At 42.8% G+C, this 23,464-nt stretch overlaps 1 protein-coding gene across 1 annotated transcript in view; it reads right to left on the bottom strand.

Annotated features, from left to right (window-relative positions):
- NRCAM (neuronal cell adhesion molecule) overlaps positions 1 to 23,464 on the bottom strand; it is a 320,173-nt gene that overhangs the window by 248,901 nt on the left and 47,808 nt on the right. Inside the window, exon 2 of the mRNA XM_027123939.1 lies at positions 2,635 to 2,773. The gene's annotated coding sequence lies outside the window, so the exon portion shown is untranslated. The remainder of the gene's footprint in view (positions 1 to 2,634; positions 2,774 to 23,464) is intronic.

A 23,464-nucleotide genomic window follows, 5' to 3' on the forward strand; every position in this document is an offset into this window, starting at 1 on the left:
ATTTCTATAACCACTGTGAATTAAAATGGAGAATGGCACTCGTTTGTAAGTCTCCCACATTTTAGGGTTTACAAGGTTTTTCAAATACTGGTTGAAATTTCCTTTCATCAAACTCAGAAGGTCACAACATTTGTCATGAGGAAAAATCCTAATTTATCATGCCAAGAAAATAAGGCCAAAAAGTACAGATACAAACGAAATGATAGGTAATGGCAAAATAAAATGAAAATTGAGAATGTGGTGAGTTGTGTGTGTGTGTGTGTGTGTGTGTGTGTGTGTGTGTGTGTGTGTGTTTGGCCGTGCCACGCAACCTGTGGGATTCTTAGTTCCCTCACCGGAGATCGAACCCATGTCTCCTGCAGTGGAAGCATGGAGTCTTCACCACTGGACCACCAGGGAAGTCCCATGAGTTGTGTTTTAAGTGTAAGAATGAATAATAGTGAGGGCTTAAGTACAAAATCAAATTCCTATTTTTAACTATTGCCTGTAACTCCCAAGTCAATGTTGCTAGCCCTGAACCCTCCCCTAACCACCATACTTAAACTTCCAACTGCCTGGTGGATATTTCAACCTATCTTTGAAATTATATGTCCCAAATATACCTCAACGTCCTCTCCTCTCCAACAGTAAGTCCGCTTCCCTCCTAATCCCCTTGATGACATCATCATGCTTCGGTCACCCAAGTCAGAAACCTGCCAATCCCAAGTCCTAACATGTTCTTGCTTCCAATGCCCAAACTATCACCAAATCCAGAATACTCTAGCTCTTTCAGATTTCACTCTCTCTATTCCTCACTGCTTCTACTCTAACTCTAGCCCTTCCATCTCTTCCCCAGATCATTACAAAACGGATCTTCCTTCCTTCAATCTGGCTCACCTGCAACTCTTTTTCTATACTTTCTCCAGGGTAACACACCTAAAACGCCAATGACTGCCAGTTTAAAACCCCTCAGGGGAAAAGGGAATCCTCTTACACTGCTGGTACAGCCACTATGTAAAACAGTATGGGGTTCCTTAAAACACTAAAAATACAATTACCATATGATCCAGCATTCCCACTCCTCGCATATATCCAGAGAAAACCATACTTCGCAAAGACACATGCATCCCAATGTTCATTGCAGCACCATTTACAATAGCCAGGACATGGAAGCAACCTAAATGCCCATCAACAGATGAATGAATAAAGAAGATGTGGTACATATATACAAGGGAATACTACTCAGCCATATAAAAGAATGAAATAATGCCATTTGCAGCAACATGGATGGACCTAGAGGTTATCATACTAAGTGAACTCAGACAGGGAAAGACAAATATCATACGATATCACTTATTTGTGGAATCTAAAAAAAATGATACAAATGAATTTATTTACAAAACAGAAACAGACTCACGCACATAGAAAACAATCTCATGGTTACCAAAGGGGAAAGGTGGGTGGGGAGGGATAAATTGGGAGTTTGGAAATTATCAGATACACACTACTATATATAAAACGGGTAAACAACAAGGTCCTAGTGTATAGCACAGGGAACTATATTCAATATCCTATAATAAACTATAATGGATAAGAATCTGAAAAAGAATATATCACTGCTGTACACCAGAAACTAATACAACATTGTAAATCAACCATACCTCGATTTTCAAAAAAACCCTCAGTGCTTACACACACACACACACACACACACACACTCCACACCCATACCTGTGGTTCAACAATCCTGAAAGCGTATTACTTCCACATGTGGGTTTCACACACCTATCCCACCGCCCCCGCCTGCAATGCCCTCCTCGACCCCACCCTCTCTTTACCAGGCTAACTGCTAGTCATCTTTCAAGGGCCATTTGAGGGGTCACCTTCTCTAGGAAGCCTGCTTTTACACACACAATCTTCCAGCCCCAGGCTGCATTTGACGCCTTTTCCATTTCCATTCCTTAGTGTACTCTCGATATATTTATATCATATTGGAGTTGGTCACATTTATTTATGCATTTATCTCTGCAACTTACAGATATTCCTTAAAGGGTAGGACTTATCACCTTTGCTTTTCGAGATGCTAGCAAAGTTTACTGAATCGAAATAAAAATGAACCAAACTATAGAGGAAAACAGATTGCAGCGTATGAGGGTATTTTGGAGGGTTATAAATGTTCGGAAATAGTAATTATTTTTCTTACTTATGCAAATAATACATCATGGTTTACAAAGTGCTTTCACATAAGTTATATTGTTTGATTCTTAAAACAATTCTAGAAGGCAGGGTAAGGCAGAAATGAAGGCTGAGGGAGACCCTAAATGCATAAGAAATTTCTCTGGGAGAAGAAACATTACTAATTTTTTTAAGGGGTGTGTGTGTGTATGTGTGTGTGTTCAAGTAGGTCTTCATAGATCTTCATTTCACAGCTCCAAACTTTAAATAAATTCCTGTTCAGTCAAAATAGCCAATTGATTTCCTTCACCACTACTAAAAAAAAAAAAAAATCTCCTGCAAAACAAAAACTCTCAATTCTTTACCAAGAATTATCAATAACCTATTCCCTTATTCACTCTTTTCCAAGAAGCAGATCTCGGAAGACAGAACAGCTCATTTAGACTTCTAAAGACAAAGAGAAAACTGTTTCACTCTTACCTTCAGAAGATCCACTGGGCCTGGAATCTCCTGAAAGTTTCCCTGATTTTGGAAGCCGTCCTTTTCCCGGGATGCCAATTCCCTACAGCAGCTTTGGTCAAAGTCTTCAGCACACAGGTGTGGAATATCACGAAGATTTCTGAAAAGGAAAAAAACAGAACAGTGTAAACCATTTTGGGTTAGCTAATTCTATTAAGCTGAGATTTCGTTCAACTATCCTACTGAAACTGACAAGGGGAACTTAATACGTATTCAAGTCCATGATGAATTTTAACCAAGCCTTACTGTAGTTACAGACATCAATGTCTAAGAAACTTTAGGTAATTTCATTGCAACAGGTAATGAAAAAAGGTAACACAATTCCAGTTACATTTTGGTACAGGATAGTAGTCTGAATGACCCCTAAATAGAAACAACTGCGCACACAAATCAAAGAGGGCAAAAAGGCACTTGATCTTATTTTACTCGAATACTTCATGTGCTTCACAATCACAGCAACAAACAGGCCGCAGCTGGGGAGAATCTAATACAGATTGAAAAGAACAAAAATGAAGAACGAAGTATTTGACCAAGGCTGACGATCTCAGTGAGGAGCGCAGCTATGCAATTACATTTCAGAGGTGGCTTTGAAGGTGCTGAGAAAAGGAAGCATCTGAGAATGAAGGTTTCAGAACACATCATCGTCAGAAAACAAGCAAAAGGTTAAGGTAGAAGAGCACAGAATGAAACTTTAATTAAACGGAAGCCAACTAATAGTGTTTGAATAGTGTGTTTATTTAATACCTCACTTTTATGAGAAAGAGTGAAAAAAAATCACAGAAAAAAATTGTTCAGAAGACCTCTTTTAAACCAGAACTTGGGGGCGGTATACAGGGAGAAACGAGGAAAGCAGGAAGTCTAGACCTGCCTTTCCCATTCATAGTCTGACCTCAGGCTTGCTAAGTGCTTCTCAACCTTGTGGGCACCTTTGCACCACCAGGAGAGCTTTTTAAAAAATATCAGTGGGGCTTCCCTGGTGGCGCAGTGGTTGAGAGTCTGCCTGCCAATGCAGGGGACACGGGTTCATGCCACGGTCCCGGAAGATCCCACATGCCGCGGAGCGGCTGGGCCCGTGAGCCATGGCCACTGAGCCTGCACATCCGAAGCCTGTGCTCCACAACGGGAGAGGCCACAACAGTGAGAGGCCCAAATCAGTGACTCGGCCCCATGCAGCCAAAGAAATCCCTGACCAATTATATCAGAAGATCAGGTAAGATGGAACCGAAGCACAGGAATTTTTTTCAAAGGAGAGAAAGTCAGAGACATTCTTTGATGACTCATTCAGAGCTAAGAGTTCTGTCTTCTCTACACAATTTGAACCTGATCACTCAATTTGTTTTTAAAACAAATACGGTTTAAATTAATAGTATCCAAAATTTTCAAACCCTAAAAAATTAAACAGTTCCCCCTTTCGAATTATAGTTTTCTCCAGATATATGCCCAGGAGTGGGATTTCTGGATCATACGGTAACTCTATTTTTAGTTTTTTGAGGAATCTCCATACTGTTTTCCATAGGGCTCCCTTTTCTCCATACCCTCTCCAGCATTTATTTGCAGACTTTTTAATGATGGCCATGCTGACCAGTGTGAGGTGATACCTCACTGCAGTTTTGACTTGCATTTCTCTAATAATTAGCAACGTAGAGCATTTTTTCATGTGCCTGTTAAGACATGGAAGCAACCTAAGTGTCCACTGATAGATGAATGGATAAAGAAGATGTGGTACAGATAGATAAATACATAGATAGGTAGGTAGACACACAATGGAATATTACTCAGCCATTAAAAAATGAAATAATGCTATTTGCAACAACATGGATGGACCTAGAGATTATCATATTAAGTGAACTAAGCTGAAGACAAATATCATATATCGCTTCTATGTGGAATCTAAAAATAGCGTACAAATGAACTTACCTACAAAACAGAAATAGAAAACAAACTTATGGTTACCAGGGGGTAAGGGCGGGAAGGATAAATTGGGCGATTGGGATGGACATATACACACTACTACGTATAAAATAGATAAGTAATAAAGACCTACTGTATAGCACAGGGAACTCTACTCAATACTCTGTAATGACCTATATGGGAAAGGAATCCAAAAAAGAGTGGATCTATGTATGTGTACAACTGATTCACTTTGCTGTGCACCTGAAACTAACACGACACTGTAAATCAACTATACTCCAATAAAACATTTTTTTGAAAAGATAAATACATAAATAAATGAATAGTTCCCCAATTTTCGAGAGGAGGGAACTAGGGCTCTGAGAGATATACTGACTTCGGCAAGGTCCAAGGGAAGCAGCAACACGAGGATGGAATCAAGTTTCCAGCGAGGATAAACGCAGACCCTGAGCTGGGGCCCGACCCTATTTCGGGCTGGGCTGGGTATGACAGGACCACATGGGGCCACACTGTTGACGAGGGCCTGATGCTACTGACTTGCTAGGCACAGGAGAGCATAACCTCAGGGTTCCCACCCCTTATGGACTAATGAAGATAAAAATAATCCTAGGAGCTAAATTACTGAGCACTTTGTATGACCCTACATGGTGCTAAGTGCTTTAATCCTCACAAGAACTCTCTGACCTAAGTACGATTATTATCCCCAATTTATAAATGAGGAAACTGAAGCTGAGAGTGCTTTGTTTTCTCTCCAAAATGGTGGAACTGGAATTGTAACAAAGCTGTTCTCTCCCCCAACCACGTACTGCCTCCAGGGAATGCAGTAAACAGGCAGCTGGAAGCAAGGCTACTGTGCCCTGTATCTGCCCTATCTTCTCTTTGTCACAAGGCATTCTCACACTAGAAAATGGAAACAGAAGCACCCTGGAGTCTTCTCAGTGCTTTCAGATTTTCTCCGATTAAATAACTAGTTTCTGTTGTTTGGGAAAGGATGAACATTGTACGGAATGATTTTTCTTCTCCCTACACACACACACACACACACACACACACACACACTCTCTCTCTCTCTCTCTCTCTCTCTCTCTCTCTGTCTTTTCCAAATTAGTAGAAGCTGAATGGTGAGATTTAATGCCACTATTTTGGGGACTTCAGCTCAGACAACTGTCAGAAGAGTCACCACTGAAATCCGTCCTAAATGATTCAGTCCATCATGACATGTGAATTTAAAAGCTTAACTGAAATCTCTGGAACATCATTTACAATTCCTTAGGAAAAAAATGTATGAAACATTCTTATGCTCCTCTTCAAAATCTCAGAGAAGTGTCTCTGTTGCAGTTTGCTGGCCCAGGACGTTTCCATTATGTAAATGATTTCCTTGCTTTAAACAGCACCGTTATTGGCTATAATAAAATCTAATTTACGAATATTCCACATATTAAACATGTTTTATTTAAGAGGCTAATGCAAAAGCATTACTGCTTCTGACACCTTCGGCAGATCCTAATTACAATTGTGGCAAAATCATCTTCATAGCTCAGTTAAAAAATAACGTGACAAGTTGGTTTTCACTATACACTTCTGGGAAGAAATAAAAGAGTGACGATAAAAATGAAAACACAATTTTGAGAATTGGAAGGGGCCTGGAAGGTATATCCAACCATCTATCTGCCTACGGCCTATTCCATTTTCAGGGAACTCTGTATGGAGTCGACTCTCTTCCTCTGTAGCTTTCACTCCTCGGTCCCAGTTCTGGCCCTTGGACAGATCCAGATTCACGTCCTAGTGTAAACTTCCCCAACCTCAGCTCATCACTGTTCAGAAAAGCAGGGATCACCTGCTGTTTTAGCAGAGGTGGCCACTGATAGGACCAGGGGTAAGGACCTGCCTCAAGGGCATCCACAGAGGCTGGTGGATGACAGATGAGGTCGCTTTGCGCCAAGGTCTCTGCCCTAGAAAAGAGAAGATAATCAAATTAACTCGCTCTGGGATCTGGAGTGGATATTGGGAGTCAGAAGAGAACCTACTGAATACGCAAAGGTGAGCAGAAAGGCCAGTAGAGAGACGACAAGAGATAAGACTCATTCCCTGCAGTAGCCTCCAACCCTGATAACTTCCCACTTCCCATATCCAGACAGACATCGGTCCCTCCTCTTAAAGGTGCCCTGTTCTCTGCAGCCCCAAATGCCCAATACTTATGGACTAATACTGGGGTGCCTCATTTACCAGCCATTCTTATAGCTGCGTATCAGGTTGACAATATCTCCATTATTTTTTTGTAGGTATTTTTGTTAGAACCAAGAGAAGCCTTTACTTGCACCCCATTAATATTTCACCTTTTCTTCTTACACTGGAGGGGTTTTTTGTTTGTTTGTTTTTACTTTTTTGGCCATGCCACACGGGATGTGGGAACTTAGTTCACCAACCAGGGATTGAACCCGCACCCCCTGCATTGGGAGCACAGAGTCTTACCCACTGGATCATCAGAGAAGTCCCCTATGTCACCTTTTTAGAATGGAGTTCATCATTACAACTTGCCAAAAACATCTGACGTCTCAATTCTGCCCTTCCAAAATACGATACGGCTTTCACCTCCGTGTCATCCACAGATGAGACCAGCATGCCATTTAGAATGACGATCATGCTATGACACGATACGGAATTGGACACTATTTCACAGAGCCCACGGTGGTATAAAAAACAGTGAAAACCAAACTGTTAATAAATTAAAATGAATTTATTTTAGTCTCGAGGTCACTCTTTAAAATTAATAATTACCAATTCTCCAGATTGACTGCAAATCATCCTGAAGATATAAATAGTTACATAAACTGACATGACAAAGCTGTTCATTTTGCTGGATAAAGGTTTTAACATGTACTTGGTAGAGACTGCAAAACCCAGAAGAATTAGGCTTTAGCATCATTGGGGAAAATTAGGCCACACTTGAGATAATTGGCAACTTGAACTTTGTGGTTATAGAGCAATTACCCGTGCAGCAGACCAAGAAGTTATATTTGAGAAACATACTGTGAAAACAGAGCCAAGCTTGCCTCATCCTTCCCTGAGGCAATCATGAAAATCAGCAGAAGCTGTCATTTTAGGTATCTGGTATACCCCTGTCAAAGTGAAATTGTTCTCCAAAGATCTCAACTGCTTTGTCTAACTTTGCTTTCAGTCAGTCACATGGGATTTCTCTTTACAGTAAAAAAAATCCCCCACACATCTGGGCACCTAATTTACTACAAAGGAGGCAAGAACATACAATGGAGAAAAGACAGCCTCTTCAATAAGTGGTGCTGAGAAAACTGGACAACTACATGTAAAGGAATGAAATTAGAACACTCCCTAACACCATACACAAAAATAAACTCAAAATGGATTAAAGACCTAAATGCAAGGCCAGACACTATAAAACTCTTAGAGGAAAACATAGGCAGAACACTCTATGACATAAACCACAGAAAGATCTTTTTGACCCACCTCCTAGAGTAATGGAAATAAAAACAAAAATAAACAAATGGGAGCTTCCCTGGTGGCGCAGTGGTTGAGAGTCCGCCTGCCGATGCAGGGGACGCGGGTTCGTGCCCTGGTCCGAGAGGATCCCACATGCCACGGAGCGGCTAGGCCTGTGAGCCATGGCCGCTGAGCCTGCGCGTCCAGAGCCTGTGCTTCGCAACGGGAGAGGCCACAGCAGTGAGAGGTCCACGTACAGCAAAAAAAAAAAAAAGAGACATGCACCACAATGTTCACTGTAGCACTATTTACAATAGCCAGGACATGGAACCAACCTAAATGTCCATCAACAGATGAATGGATAAAGAAGATGCGGCATGTGTATACAATGGAATAGTACTCAGCCATAAAAAGAAACGAAATTGAGTTATTTGTAGTGAGGTGGATGGACCTAGAGTCTGTCATACAGAGTGAAGTCAAAAAGAGAAAAACAAATACTGTATGCTAACAGTATTCTAAAAATAAGAAAAATCTAAAAAAAGAAATCTAAAAAATGAATCTAAAAAAAGAGAAAAATGGTACTGATGAACCCAGTTGCAGGGCAGGAATAAAGATGTAGACATAGAGAATGGACTTGAGACACAGGGTGGGAGGGGGAAGCTGGGGCAAAGTGAGAGTAGCATCAACATATATATACACTACCGAATGTAAGACAGATAGCTAGTGGGAAGCAGCAGCAGAGCACAGGGAGATCAGTTCAGTGCTTTGCGATGACCTAGAGGGCTGGGATAGGGAGGGTGGGAGGGAGGCTCAAGAGGGAGGGGACATGGGGACATGTGTATGCATACGGCTGATTCACTCTGTTGTACAACAGAAACTAACACAGTACTGTGAATCAATTATACTCCAATAAAGAGATCTATTTAAAAAAAATCTCACACTAAAGGGCTTTTAAAGTTCTTGTGTCGGCTTTCCTTAGTTTTTTCTGTCTCCACCATGACTGTCAGGCTTTCAAGCTGTAGTTTCTCATGGTGGTCAGCATGCCTGCCTAGAGCAATCAAACCCATCCTCATGGCTCCAACTGGATACTTCTGGTCCTCCCAGGGCCGACTCTGCATAAAGGAACACTAGAAAGCTTCATGGGGAGGGCCTGATGGACCAGTCTTAAAGAAAGCATGAGTGTACGTGTACATTTCATGTCATCTCTGTTGACCATGCAGAGGCCCTCTTGGTGTGCTTTTTTTCCTCAGATGTGTTGAATTGTTAAACTGTTCAATCACTGTCAAGGTCCACCAGGGGCCAGGCACAGCCCTGGGAGCCACAAGAAACACAAAGGTGACTTGAGACTAGACAGCTTCTGCTCAAGGACAGAGATGAGAGGCCATAATACCACCTTGGGTTGTATGGCACTCGGTGGTTTATTTTCCACAGAAGTAATCTCGCTTAATACAGAAAAATAAGTATGCTGCCTGACATTTTACAGATAAAAATAAACTAAGAGCAGGTGACTTCTCAGTGATTCATCGCAGCCAGTAAGCGGCAAAGCCAGGACTCCAGAAGCAAGCTGTGTGATTCTGAGTCGCGTTACTTCCACCAACTCACAGGTGCGATCATGGCTTACGCGGATAAAATGACTACGTAAGCAACATATATTGCATGCTTATTCCACACTGGGTATGTCTGTAACTGGCTGGTAGATATTTGATCTTCATAATAACTTTACGAGGTGGGCAATCTTATTCTCCCCAGAGGGGAAAACTAGGCACAGAAAGTGGAGTCATGGCCCGAGTCTGCAGGGCCAGTCGGTGACAGAAAGTGATAAACACCAGAACGGTGCCACCCAGAAGAAGTGTGGAGAAAGTCATTGGATCTGTTGCTAGGAAGGATGCTAAGAAAGTTCTGGAACGTTTTCTAGCATTTCCAGAACAGTGAGACTTTTCTTCTCTTGTAAATCCTGTGAGAAGACACTGGCATCAGAGATGAGAAAAAGATGGCAAATCCAAGAAAAGAAGGAAGCGTGATGCTTCCCCCTCCCTCCGCCACGGCTATGGTCGTGCGAGGGATCTGCAGGCGCAGACAGCTTCTAGCACGTGAATACCATCTGCTTCTTGAATACTCGCTATGTATATTTTCGGTTATTTCAGATTCTTTGGACAGATCACACCGCTTGAGCAAAGCAGGAAGAAGAGACCCTTGGCATTCGTGACCTTCTGTTTGTGCTTGGTGACTTTACAGTGACTGCCTGGGAGGCGCGTGATCTGACAGTTTGCTGGGACACCAGTTTGCATCACACAAAGTTGCCAGTGGCTTGGCACTCACACCTCAGTGGGAACCACCGTGCTCAGGTAGGAACGGAGGGAGCCAGTAAGAAAGAAGCCAGTAAGAAAGAAGTGCTTCAGCCTTCTTTTGACATGTGAGTGACTTCTGACATGTGAGTGAGGGCCAGATGTGGGCTAAGGGCCTCCCAGACAGTACTTCTCTTAAGCCTATAAATAATCCCATAAGGTGGCCGTTGTCATAGCAACTTTCTACATGGGCATATTGAGGCCCAGAGAAGACCAGTAATGCACCCCAAAGTCAGAGAGTTTGTCCATGTCAAATATGGGATTGCACCCGGACTGTGTGACTCTGTGCAGTGGCATGCCTCTTCTATTTCTGCTGAAGTTATTAAACAAGCAAACAAATAAACAAAAGCTTTGTGAGGAGGGGAAGACACTAGGTGAGAGAGTAAACTAGTTAATGTTGGAGAGGTAGTTCACTTTAGATGTGAGATTTATGCAAAAAAGAAACCACAGGGCACTTCTTCCTGTGCCCTGGAAGAATTTCCTGGGGGAAATTCTTCCACGGAAAAAGCCAGGAGCCTCTACAAACATTTCTATACTGTTGAATTTACTTATTTTTAAAAATAAATTTATTTATTTATTTTTGGCTGCGTTGGGTCTTCGTTGCTGCGCGCGGGCTTTCTCTAGTTGCGGTGAGCAGGGGCTGCTCTTCATTGTGGTGCGTGGGCTTCTCATTGTGGTGGTTTCTCTTGTGGAGCACAGGCTCTAGGCGTGCAGGCTTCAATAGTTGTAGCACGTGGGCTCAGTAGTTGTGGCTCACAAGCTCTAAGCGCAGGCTCAGTAGTTGTGGAGCATGGGCTTAGTTGCTCTGCGGCATGTGGTATCTTCCCGGACCAGGGCTCAAACCCATGTCCCCTACATTGGCAGGTGTATTCTTAACCACTGTGCCACCAGGGAAGTCCCTTGGATTTATTTTTTTAATTTATTTTATTGAAGTATAGTTGATTTACAGTGTTGTGTTAGTTTCTGGTGTACAGAGAAGTGATTCAGTTATACATATACATATATATTCTTTTGCATTATGGTTTATCACAGGATATTGAATATAGTTTCCTGTGCTATACAGTAGGACCTTGTTGTCTATCCATTCCATATATAATAGTTTGCATCTGCTAACACCAAACTCCCACTCCGTCCCTCCTCCACCTCCCCTCCCCCTTGGCAACCACAAGTCTGTTCTCTATGTCTGTGAATCTGTTTGTTTCATAGACAAGTTCATTTGCGTCATATTTTAGATTCCACATATAAATGATATACTATGATATTTGTCTTGCTCTTTCTGACTTAACTTCACTTAGTATGATCATCTCTAGGTTCATCCATGCTGCTGCAAATGGCATTATTTCATTCTTTTTCATGGCTGAGTAGTATTCCATTGTATGTATGTACCACATCTTTATCCATTTAGCTGTCGATGGACATTTAGGTCACTTCCATGTCTTGGCTATTGTAAATAGTGCTGCTATGAACACTGGGGTGCATGTATCTTTTTGCATTATAGTTTTGTCAATTCTGCCCAGGAGTGGGATTGCTGGATCATACGGCAACTCTACTTTTACTTTTTTGAGGAACCTCCAAACTGTTTTCCACAGTGGCTGCACCAATTTACATTCCTACCAACAATGTAGGAAGGTTCCCTTTTCTCCACACCCTCTCCAGCATTATTGTTTGTGAACATTTTAATGATGGCCATTCTGACTGATGTGAGGTGATATTTCATTGTAGTCTTGATCTGCATTTCTCTAATAATTAGTGATGTTGAGCATCTTTTCATGTGCCTATTGGCCATCTGTATGTCTTCTTTGGAGAAATGCCTATTTAGGTCTTCTGCCCATTTTTTAATTGAGTTGTTTGGTTTTCCCTTATTGAGTTGTATGAGCTGTTTGTCTACACTCTTTTTAAAAAAAGGGCTTTCCTGGTGGCGCAGTGGTTGAGAATCGGCCTGCCGATGCAGGGGACACGGGTTTGTGCCCTGGTCTGGGAGGATCCCACATGCCGCGGAACGGCTGGGCCCGTGAGCTATGGACGCTGAGCCTGCACGTCCGGAGCCTGTGCTCCACAATGGGAGAGGCCACAACAGTGAGAGGCCCACGTACTGCAAAAAAAACAAAAAATTAAAAAAAAAATTTATTTAAGTATACTCTTCAAATTAGAGATGCCCAGAAGTCTCAGAAATCAGTCCCCATAGGGCCTGTTGTGTTCCTAGGAATTCAGAGGTGGAGGGAGGACCGTGTCAAAGGCAGGAATATACCTGGTGCAGTGCTGGGGATGTGTGTGGCCGACAGGAATACTGTGAAGGGCAGGTCAAGTGCCTGGGGCATCCAGAGGAAGAAAAATGTTCTCCTGGCTGGGATCAGGCAGTAAATACTGACAACCTCATTGAGAAGCTGGCAGTGAAAGAGAGGGAGGAACAGAATGGTACCTCTAGGGAGCAGCAGAGATGAGAAGTGGGTTTTGGCCAGAGGAGATTTGAGGTCATTTATAGGCTGAGGAGAAATGTAATTAGGAGAAACTGAGAGAGAATGAAGCTGCAAGTGGCAAAAGCAGTGGACAGTGCCAAGGCCAAGGGCAGCGCGCAGGGACACGCACTGGGAGGCGGGGACTTGCTATCACACTGCAGCCACTTTACATCCATCTAAGTGGTGGGTGCACTCATTTCATGTCTCCTCCCTTGTTGGAGAGAACAGTCCTCAGGCTGAAGCACCTCGGGAAATGAATTTTCTAGAACCAATGGGACAAGCCCATATGCAGAAACCTGCTAATTTGCATACTGCCCCGCCCTCTTGCTAAACAATAGTTGGAGTCAGTCGAAATGAAAGGAAATGCCCACACGCCTCAACAGTAATACACGTTTTGCAACCTTGAACTTGAATTTAATAGAACAAATCAAACAAATCTGCTTGGGTGACTGTGAGATGCAACTGAACTCGTTCCAACTTGACCAGGGCTTTATTTATTTTGCTTAACGCCAGTCATTTATGCAAATCGCTTAACAAACATGGAGTGAGTGCCCGCCTACGTGGGAACGCACCCCACTTCCAAGCTGGGACGCTAACGGTGTTTATTTTTGCCCCTCATTTTGACTGGATTGTTTTAGACAGGGTTTTATTTTATTTGGGGAGAACTTCTGCAGGTGCTTTTAATAATATGTTTTTCTAATTAAAAATGTCTTTTCATTTTCCAAAATATGAAAAGTTTTAAAATATTAAAACCAAATGTTATCTCCCACCCCAGAAATAAAAAAGTGGCAATGTTTTGGTGTATGTCTTCCAAGTGTTTTATTTTTCCTAATGCATGTGTGTGTGCATACACATTTTTCAAATTAGAAGTGGAATCATACAGGACGCACTGATTTAGTAACCTGCTGTTCTAACTTAATAATACAAAATGAACATATTCTACAAAATCATTTAATGTCTACATGATATTCTAGCATATAAAGAAATCATTTTCATTTAACCTATTTCCAAATATTGGCCATTACTGCTCTTCCATTTGGTTGACTTTTTTATATCATTTTCTAAAGAGATACTATTTTACCAGCACTGGCTGAAAAACAATCAGTAAAACTCTTACCGTTGATATGTGGAGCATTATTAAAAGTTCCATTTCCTTCATCAGGATTTGTGATCAACTGAACTGAGAGGGTTTCAGGTTGGGTGTGGGCTCAGAGAAGCAGCAGCCCACATTCCCACCCGGCTCCCCATCACAGCCCTGCTCTGGCCAGATTTTCGATACATCTGCAGTTTGGCAATGGGTGGTCTGCTCAATTACATATGATCAGAGGCACTGGCTGACTCTTAGGTTATTATTAAAAGCTTGACTTTTCCAATGAACATATCAGAGCAGGAAAGGCGGACACATCGGTCCCCAATCCCTGACTATGTGTGGAGACAGTCCTTCGTGGGATGGAAAGAAATTTTAGGGGAAACACTGTTAATCTGACATAAAAATGATAATGTTTCTTCTTGTCTTAACATGGTCAGATTAGGCCTCAAAAAGAGACATATTATGTCTCAAGAGAAACAAAGGGCTAGGTTGTGAACTTATAACTATTTTCATTGGTGTTACTAGTATTAAATATTAGACGAGAACAGCTGTAACAGCTCACGATTCTGAGTCTCATCTGTAGTAGTTCTCCACCCCCGGCACTTAGGAATCCACAGATGTCGTGTTCACTACCGTGACTGTGGCTGTGGTTTCACAGGTGCACACATGTTAAAACTGATCAGATTGTTCATTGTAAATATGTGCAGTTTATTGTAGGTGAATTGGACCTCAATAAAGCTGTTAAAAAATTAAGACCCCAGGTACCCCAAACTCACCCCTGAGATGCTGATTTAACTGGTCTTGAGCAGTTCTCCTAATGTGAAGCCAAAAAATCATTGATCTAATATAAAATGAATCTTCCCAGAGCTAATAAGATGCTAAATTGATATAACTGACATGAAATGGCAAGAGAATTTTTTTTTTTTTTTTTTGCAGTACACGGGCCTCTCACTGTTGTGGCCTCTCCCGCTGCGGAGCACAGGCTCCAGACGCGCAGGCTCAGCGGCCACGGCTCACAGGCCCAGCCGCTCCGCGGCATGTGGGATCTTCCCAGACCGGGGCACGAACCCGTGTCCCCTGCATCGGCAGGCGGACTCTCAACCACTGCGCCACCAGGGAAGCCCGAGAGAATACTTTTAAAGAAATGATTCTATCATCTTCAAGTACAAGACTATATATCTGCTTTTTTCAAAGTGCTACCCAGCTAAGAAATTTAGCCTTGCTTTAAGACTTTGTAATAATTAATTAATCAAATTTTAAAGAGCCTACTGCGTACTAGGGACTATTCTAGGCAGATCACAGATCATGTAGAACTGATATTGTTAAGAGACCAACATTCTTTTAGGTGGATTTAAACTAGATTAAATCCACAAACTAGTTGAAACATTGATTTATCTAGGAAAAACTAAATACACAAGACGTCAAAATGAACCTGTTATGGCCCCAAAGGTCGATCACGGATTCTCTATGACAGCAGTTCAAATCCAGGAGGCTTTGCTCTATTTGCCAAGCCACTGAGCTGGGCACAGGCTTTTTACCAAGAATGTGGGAAAAGCTGTCCCAGAAAATTGGAAGCTTCCTGCCAGAGGGCACCACCGTGCCCTCCGGACAGCAGAGGCTCCATGCCAGGTTCCATCTATAGATCCCAATATAGCTTCACATCCATAATAAAATAGCCAAGCCCTCTTATTATGGAAAATTCATATTCAGTATTCACTCACATATGTCTTTACCCTGTTATTAACGTGAAACTTTGAAGATAATTAGTGTTGGCTCTGAGCGCAGTTTGGAACTGCACCCAGCTGGAAAGGGGCCATGGAGCATAGGGTCTCACTCCTCACCAAGGCTGAGCACGCTCGGAAAGGGATTAGAAGAGAAAGGAATGGAACCAGTCCTCATGCAGAAAGAAACAATCTCCTTGAGCTAACCGGGCTGACTGTGGGTGGTGGTGAAGACAGAGCTGTGGTTGTCACAGGCATGGCCCTTCTCAGTTCCTGGTCACCCCCAGCCTCCATAAGACACAGCAAAATGAAAGCAGATAAATGAAGCACCCTGGGTCGGGGAAGGAACGACAGGCGTGGCACGTCCGGGGAGCTGCTTGTGATGAGGCAGGAACACCTGAGCAGCTGAAAAAGGTGGACGAGGGGCAGCAGACGGTCCCAAGAGAACACGACCCCTTTAGTCAGAGAACGAATGAATGAACGCCAGGCAGGAGTTCTAGAACAAGGCTGAGGAGTGTGCAGAGTACCGACAGAAATGTAAACTGGGAAAAGGTATGGGTGCCAGGCTGCTGACTACTATCACCACTTCAGCTGAAAAGAAGCAATACTGACGTTTTTTACTCAGCAGAAATGGATGAAATATTTTATATCCCTTACAGGAAAAAAAGCAAGAGCAGCTTGTAAATTACCATCAATAACCTGCTCGATGACTTTCACGGCTCCCTCCCTGCTAACAGCCTGCTACATTCATACTAAAAACTGGGGCTACGGGGCTTCCCTGGTGGCGCAGTGGTTGAGAGTCCACCTGCCGATGCAGGGGACACGGGTTCGTGCCCCGGTCCGGGAAGATCTCACATGCCGCGGAGTGGCCGGGCCCGTGAGCCACGGCCGCTGAGCATGCGCGTTCGGAGCCTGTGCTCCGCAGCGGGAGAGGCCACAACAGTGAGAGGCCCGCGTACCGCAAAAAAACAAAAAACAAACAAACAAACAAAACTGGGTCTCCTCTTGACACTTCCCCCCCCGAAGGTCCCCATCTGTCTGACACCCCCAGTTGGCCTCTGTGCAGAGTCTCTTTAGATCCATGCCTACATCACTCTTCAATTCCCTTTTCACCCCTGACGTTTCTCAGGTCACCCCAGACTCCTCCAGGTACCATGCCAGAGAACCAGGTCACTCCATCTTCATCCCAGTGCCCAGCTCAGGGGTTCAGGAACCCAGTTTTATTTTGGGGGGGGTGACATGAAGCCTTAGTCACACCCCCTTCCAATGCTCTGGGTGTTTGAACATCACATTATGAGGGATCTGTGATGGACCCTCATTACAGTGAGAAATTCAACTTTAACAAAACCTCCCCAGGCAAAAACAAGTCTCACACCCCATAGAAACTGTGAACACAAGGCCATGTTTACTTCAACTTCCTAGATAAATAATAGGCACCGACTTATGGAGGAAATCTGGATTCTTACACGATGCATATCAAAATTTCTAGTTTGCAGTACCAAACTTGAACCCCCCACATTTATATTCTGCCTATTATATCTTTCTTTTTAAAAAGCTATATTTGATTGATTTCCCACTCAATCAAGATAGGTACGTGTCCCACCCTTTGGCTTATTTCTGCCACTATCCTTGGTTGGTTTTTAAATCACAAAATAGAGTCACAGATGTAGAAATCAAACTTACGGTTACCAGGGGGGGAAAGAAAGGAGGGAGGGATAAATTGGGAGATTAGGATTGATATATACACACTAGTGTATATAAAATAGATAACTAATAAGCACCTACTGTATAGCACAGGGAACTCTACTCAATACTCTGTAATGGCCTATATGGGAAAAGAATCTAAAAAAGAGTGGATATATGCATACGTATAACTGATTCACTTTGCTGTACACCTGAAACTAACATGACATTATAAATCAATTTTACTCCAATAAAATTTTTTTTTAAAAATCATTACAAAAAGCAGAACACTAAGCCATGAAAAAACAGGCAGACTCAAGAGAACCTGTTCAGCACATAGATTTCTGACTCACGAAACTCTCAAATCCAGATTCTTATGTTGCATTTTAGTCCCACCGCTGCAACCGAGTAGCCCTTGAATTTCAAGTTAGCAAATGTCATTAAAGTATAGATACAAAAACATCAGCCCATGTGTATAAACTAAATAGCCCAGAATCAAATTTTGATCTGTTTCCTTGTAGTATGATTTTTATCATCACACATGTATTTCACCAAATTTCTTAAAAAGAGCAACCCCATAATAGTGATTTCAGCGTAACTTAATATTCATCATACAGACCCTTAAAACATCACAAGCCATTTCACATGAAGCCTGGAGGATAATTTTGGAGAAGAGATGAAGGTGAAACATGAGAGCGCTCTTTAGTAATCTGATGGGTTTCCAGGAGTAGAGAGGTTGGCAATCCTCACCGCCCACGAAACTCCCAGGGGCACTTGCAGAAATGTGTTGATGCTTGGGCCCCATTCCCAGTGACTTAATTGGTCTAGGGTGGGAACTGGGCTTTGATCAATTTTTGAAGCTCATTCTAATGTATATTACAGTCAAACCTTCCCTGGAGGTAGATGTTACCTCAATAGAAAACTAACAACTTTGTAACAAGCAGAGCTGTCCAAGGAAAGAACAGGTCACCTCATGGGGGACGAGTCTCCCTGTCATAGCAAGTGTGGATGAAGGGGTTACACGTCTGAGCCCCCCTCAGGGACAGTGGAGAAAGGGGATCTGAGATCTCTGAAACTTATTTTTTTTCTTCTGTACTAGTTCGACCTAGGGTCATTATTTAAGTGAGAGCAAGAAAAGAAAAATGCCTCATTTGCAACACCATCTTTGGAACAAAAACAGTTTGTCTTAAAATCTTTCATATTGTCCACATAAGACTTGTTAATCTGTACAATAATAGCAATTGTATTCTGTTTTAGTATTATTTTAAGGAAATTTCCTTCCACACTGAATTATTATATTCTAATTTTTGATACTTTTTTTCCAACTTTCTACTACTTCAGCCTATAAAAGATCTCTTTTTAATAGTTGGCATTTGTTTTGATTCAATTCATAAAAAAGGATTCCTTATCCTAAATGTTCTGTGAAACATCACTGGTACAGAACTATCTGTGGCTTCTTTTTTTTTCCTTTTTCATTCTTAAGCATTAACATGAAAATTTCCTCTGACCCCTTCTGAGAGATGAACTTTGGTTCTTATTTTACTTGTTTATTTTTTAAAATTTTATTTTTGGCTGTGTTGGGTCTTCGTTGCTATACACGGGCTTTCTCTAGTTGCGGTGCATGGGCTTCTCATTGCGGTGGCTTCTCTTGTTTTGGAGCACCGGCTCTAGGTGCGTAGGCTTCAGTAGTTGTGGCTCGTGGGCTCTAGAGCGCAGGCTCGGCAGTTGTGGCGCATGGGCTTAGCTGCCCCGCGGCATGTGGGATGTTCCCAAACCAGGATTGAACCCGTGTCCCCTGCGTTGGCAGGTGGATTCTTTGTGTTTCTTGGCTGCGTTGGGTCTTTTTTTGTTTTTTTTTTATTATTTTAAAAAAATTTTTTTGTACATCTTTATTGGCATATAATTGCTTTACAATGTTGTGTTAGTTTCTGCTTTATAACAAAGTGAATCAGTTATACATATACATATGTTCCCATTCTCTTCCCTCTTGCATCTCCCTCCGTCACACCCTCTCTATCCCACCCCTCCAGGCGGTCACAAAGCACTGAGCTGATCTCCCTGTGCTATGCGGCTGCTTCCCACTAGCTATCTACCTTACGTTTGGTAGTGTATATATGTCCACGCCTCTCTCTCGCTTTGTCCCAGCTTACCCTTCCCGCTCCCCATATCCTCAAGTCCATTCTCTAGTAGGTCTGTGTCTTTACTCCTGTCTTACCCCTAGGTTCTTCATGACATTTTTTTTTAATTCCATATATATGCGTTAGCATACGGTACTTGTCTTTCTCTTTCTGACTTACTTCACTCTGTATGACAGACTCTACGTCTATCCACCTCGTTACAAATAGCTCAATTTCGTTTCTTTTTATGGCTAAGTAATATTCCATTGTATATATGTGCCACATCTTCTTTATCCATTCATCCGATGATGCATTGGGTCTTCATTGCTGCTCATGGGCTTTCTCTAGTTGTGGTGAGTGGGAGCTATTCTTTGTTGCAGTGTGTGGGCTTCTCTTCTCATTGCGGTGGCTTCTCTTGTTGTGGAGCACGGGCTCCAGGTGTGTGGGCTTCAGTTGTTGCAGCACGTGGGCTCTAGGGCACACGGGCTTCAGTAGTTGTGGCACACAGGCTCAGCAGTTGTGGCTCGAGGGCTCTAGAGCGCAGGCTCAGTAGTTGTGGCGCACGCGCTTAGTTGCTCCACGGCACATGGGATATTCCCAGACGAGGGCTCGAACCCATGTACCCTGCACTGGCAGGCAGATTCTTAACCACTGTGCCAACAGGGAAGTCCTGGCAGGTGGACTCTTAACCACTGCGCCACCAGGGAAGTCCCGGTTCTTATTTTAAAAGATGATACCTTTGGAGTTTTCCCCCCTTAAATTTATTTATATATTTACTTTTTTTTTTTTAGAGTGAAAGCAGATTTATGTAGGGAGATACACACTCCACAGACAGAGTGTGGGCCATCTCAGAAGGCGAGAGGCCCAGAAATATGGGGTGGTTAGTTTTTATAGGCTGGGTAATTTCTTTTTTTTTAATTTTTAATTTAATTTTTATTTCATCCTGGAGTATAGTTGATTTACAATGTTTTATCAGTTTCAGGTGTACAGTCCCCCCTTAAATTTAGACAAGGGAACAGATACAGAAGCAAACAGAATACAAAAAGGAAGTCCCTTCATGTTCCAATCCTTAGTTGGATTTTTTTTTCAGTTTTGCTCGTTATTGTTTCTTAAATCACTGGGATGACAATTATACATGCTCTTTTATAACTTACATTTTCAATGTCTTGAGATCCTTCCATGCCAGTACACAAGGGTCCCATTTTTAACAGCTACATAACACGATGTGCCTTAGTTTGTTTTCCATTTCACTGTTGATAGATATTTAATTTGAAGCCATTTTCACTATTAGAAACAAAACTGCAATGAAGAATCCTGTAAATATATTTATGTCTATATATATTCCCCTCAAACTGGAATTTCTGGGTCAATAATTTATTTGCCTTTCAAATTTTGATTAAAAAGTATCCCAAAAGGCTGTGATTATAAGAATGTATAAGAAAACTGTTTCTCCACCTCTTTGCCAACACTAGATACCATCAACTTTAATTTTTCCAATCTCACAGGCAAAACTCCAAAGTTTGGAGTATAAGCCAAAGTATAAATAGCAATTTTCTAGATTGGTGTTATATTTTTCTTTTAATTATGAAGCTAAAATATCACAGCAGATATCTAAAATCTACCCCAAAACCTGGAATTGTACTCAAGATTCTAAGATCCCAAAAGACCTTTGCAGACATCTTCCTCTTTATCAATCCTTACCATTACAACCTTCAAAAGACTATTCAAAATTCACCTCCTCCAGGAAGCCTCCCTTGATTACTTCCCTGGATCTTACTTTTATTCTTCTACTCTGATCCCTCAACACTTATGTGTTTAGTTTGTGTTGATTCTTAAATCTCCCTTTGTATCTCCCAATAACACCAGTAAAGTAGAAACATAGGAGGCAATTAACCAACAGAAGTGAATGAAGATTTGTTAAATATTTAGTTATTCAGCCAATATCTATTTATGGGGTGCTGCATTGGACCTGGCCTGCCCCTCCCCACACTGTTCCTCTGGCTGCTTGCTCCATATACAGTCCCTGCCCCTGGGGCCATCTTGTCTCCCTACACCACCAGCTGTCTCCATCTCCCTGGGAGGTGGGCAGGGAGGGATGGCTCTGGCTCAGCCTCTGTCACGAGCACCGTGACTGGTGCTACAGAAGCTCTGGCACCCTAGTCCACCCTAACTGGTAAGGGGCTACCAGTTGCCACCACTTCAGGACCCCCAGGAAGCACCATGCTGTGGGGTATAGGGTCTGGCTTCCCCACAGGCTGATCAGAGGGGCTGGGCCATACAACCTGGAAACAGGGACTTAAAACCCAATGGGGTAACCTTGGTCAATGAGAGACAGGACAGTAGAAGGAGCTGCAAGATCAATTCCTTGCCCTTCCTTCCCGTGACAGACTGTTGTGAGGTACAGTGGTTCCAAAGACCTGTCTGCAAGACAACGTAAGTCACAGAGCAGCCAGCTGTGCTTTCCTGAGAAGCTATATAGGCAGCGTAGTAACAGGTTATTGTGTTTGTGTTTTGCTTCCCCTATCCCCTCACTATTGCTTTTCTGGAATTGCAGCTCCTCCCAAAGGCCTCCCACCTAATTTTCGCCTCACACTCTGTTTTCTAGAGAACTCAAGCTAAGCCAACCCTACTAGCTCCACAAACACTGCACTATACACTAGACTAGCCTGGGAAGGGGTACGAAAGACAGAAAGAAGAAACCAAACCTGCTTGGGGAAGCAAGACATCTCCACAGGTAACAATAAGTGAGAAAGACGAAGTGAAGGAAGGGAATAACCAGAATGAATGAGATAAAGGGACAATTTGTGCAGAGGATTAGGAAATGGGAACTACTTGAATACTATGCAGTATTCTTTGTACAGTAAGTCCGCTAAATACGAACCTTCAAGTTGCGAACTTTCAAAGGTGCGAACGCATTATAAACCTATTACAGTACAGTTCTATATAGCCGGTTGTGTTAGTTGGGTGCCTAGGCTACCTTTGTTGGACTTACGAACACACTCTTGCAACAGAACTCATTCGTATGTAGGGAACTTACTGTATAGTGCATACAATAAATACAGGAAGTATTCACAGAGAAAAGCAAAAGCATCAGCTCTCACCTACAGCCAACTGCTCGGGAAGAGGGGGCAGGGGAAAGTGGGAGGGTGATCCCTGGAGAAGATCCCTAGTGAGCTAGGATGGTACAGCTGCAGCAGCAGGTATATGCTGGCGAGAAAGAGGAGAGAATGCTAAGAAGTGTCTCCCTGGAGCCAAGAGCTTGGTGGGGAGAAACGGGACCAGTGCCACATTCAGAGCAGAGGGCTGTGGAACACGGGGCACCGGGAGGGGTTCTGAGGGTGAAGGGCATTCCTGACTCTGCATATTCCCAGAGAAGCAATCAACATCCACTCCCTTTGTCTGGAAGGTAAAGCATATGTAGAACCTCTCCAGCTTCTCCCTACTCCCTCCTTCACACCTGAGTCATCAGCATGCAGAGTTTGGGAGAAGAAACTGAGTCTTTCTGGCCACTCTTTGGATCCACCACTGTCAACGAGAGTGCCTTTTCTGCTCTACCTCTAGTGGGACCGGGAGGGTGAGAATGTCTAAAGGGTACAAGTACCAGGAAGCCCTTTGTGGCCGCATGTCTAACCATTTCTCCAATCAGCTTTCAGTGGAATAAAGCTGGCATCACTCTGTCTCCACCTATCTGGTTTCTGTGTTGTATTTCTCAACGGGTATAAACTCAGGCTGGGAGCAGAGGACAGGAATATTACGACCTCCTAAAACCTCAAAAGGAGACTCAGACCCGAGAAGCATGATGCACACAGAAACCTGACAAAAGAGTAATAAATGCTTCTTAAATTAAGTGGTTGTCCTGCATCCTAATTTCTGCCCACAGAAAGGAGATAAGAGAGCTCTGTGCCTTCCAGCAGTTTCTCTTATACGCTCTTCTTATCCTCGAGGGTTTTTTTCGCAGGGGACTGCTATATTTCTGCCATGGAGTTTCTTTTTCCTCTGAGAGACACCACAA

The sequence above is a fragment of the Aethalodelphis obliquidens genome, unplaced genomic scaffold (genome assembly GCF_003676395.1).
Source record: "Aethalodelphis obliquidens isolate GAN/ISIS:26980383/991018 unplaced genomic scaffold, ASM367639v1 scaffold27, whole genome shotgun sequence".
NCBI lineage: Eukaryota > Metazoa > Chordata > Mammalia > Artiodactyla > Delphinidae > Aethalodelphis > Aethalodelphis obliquidens.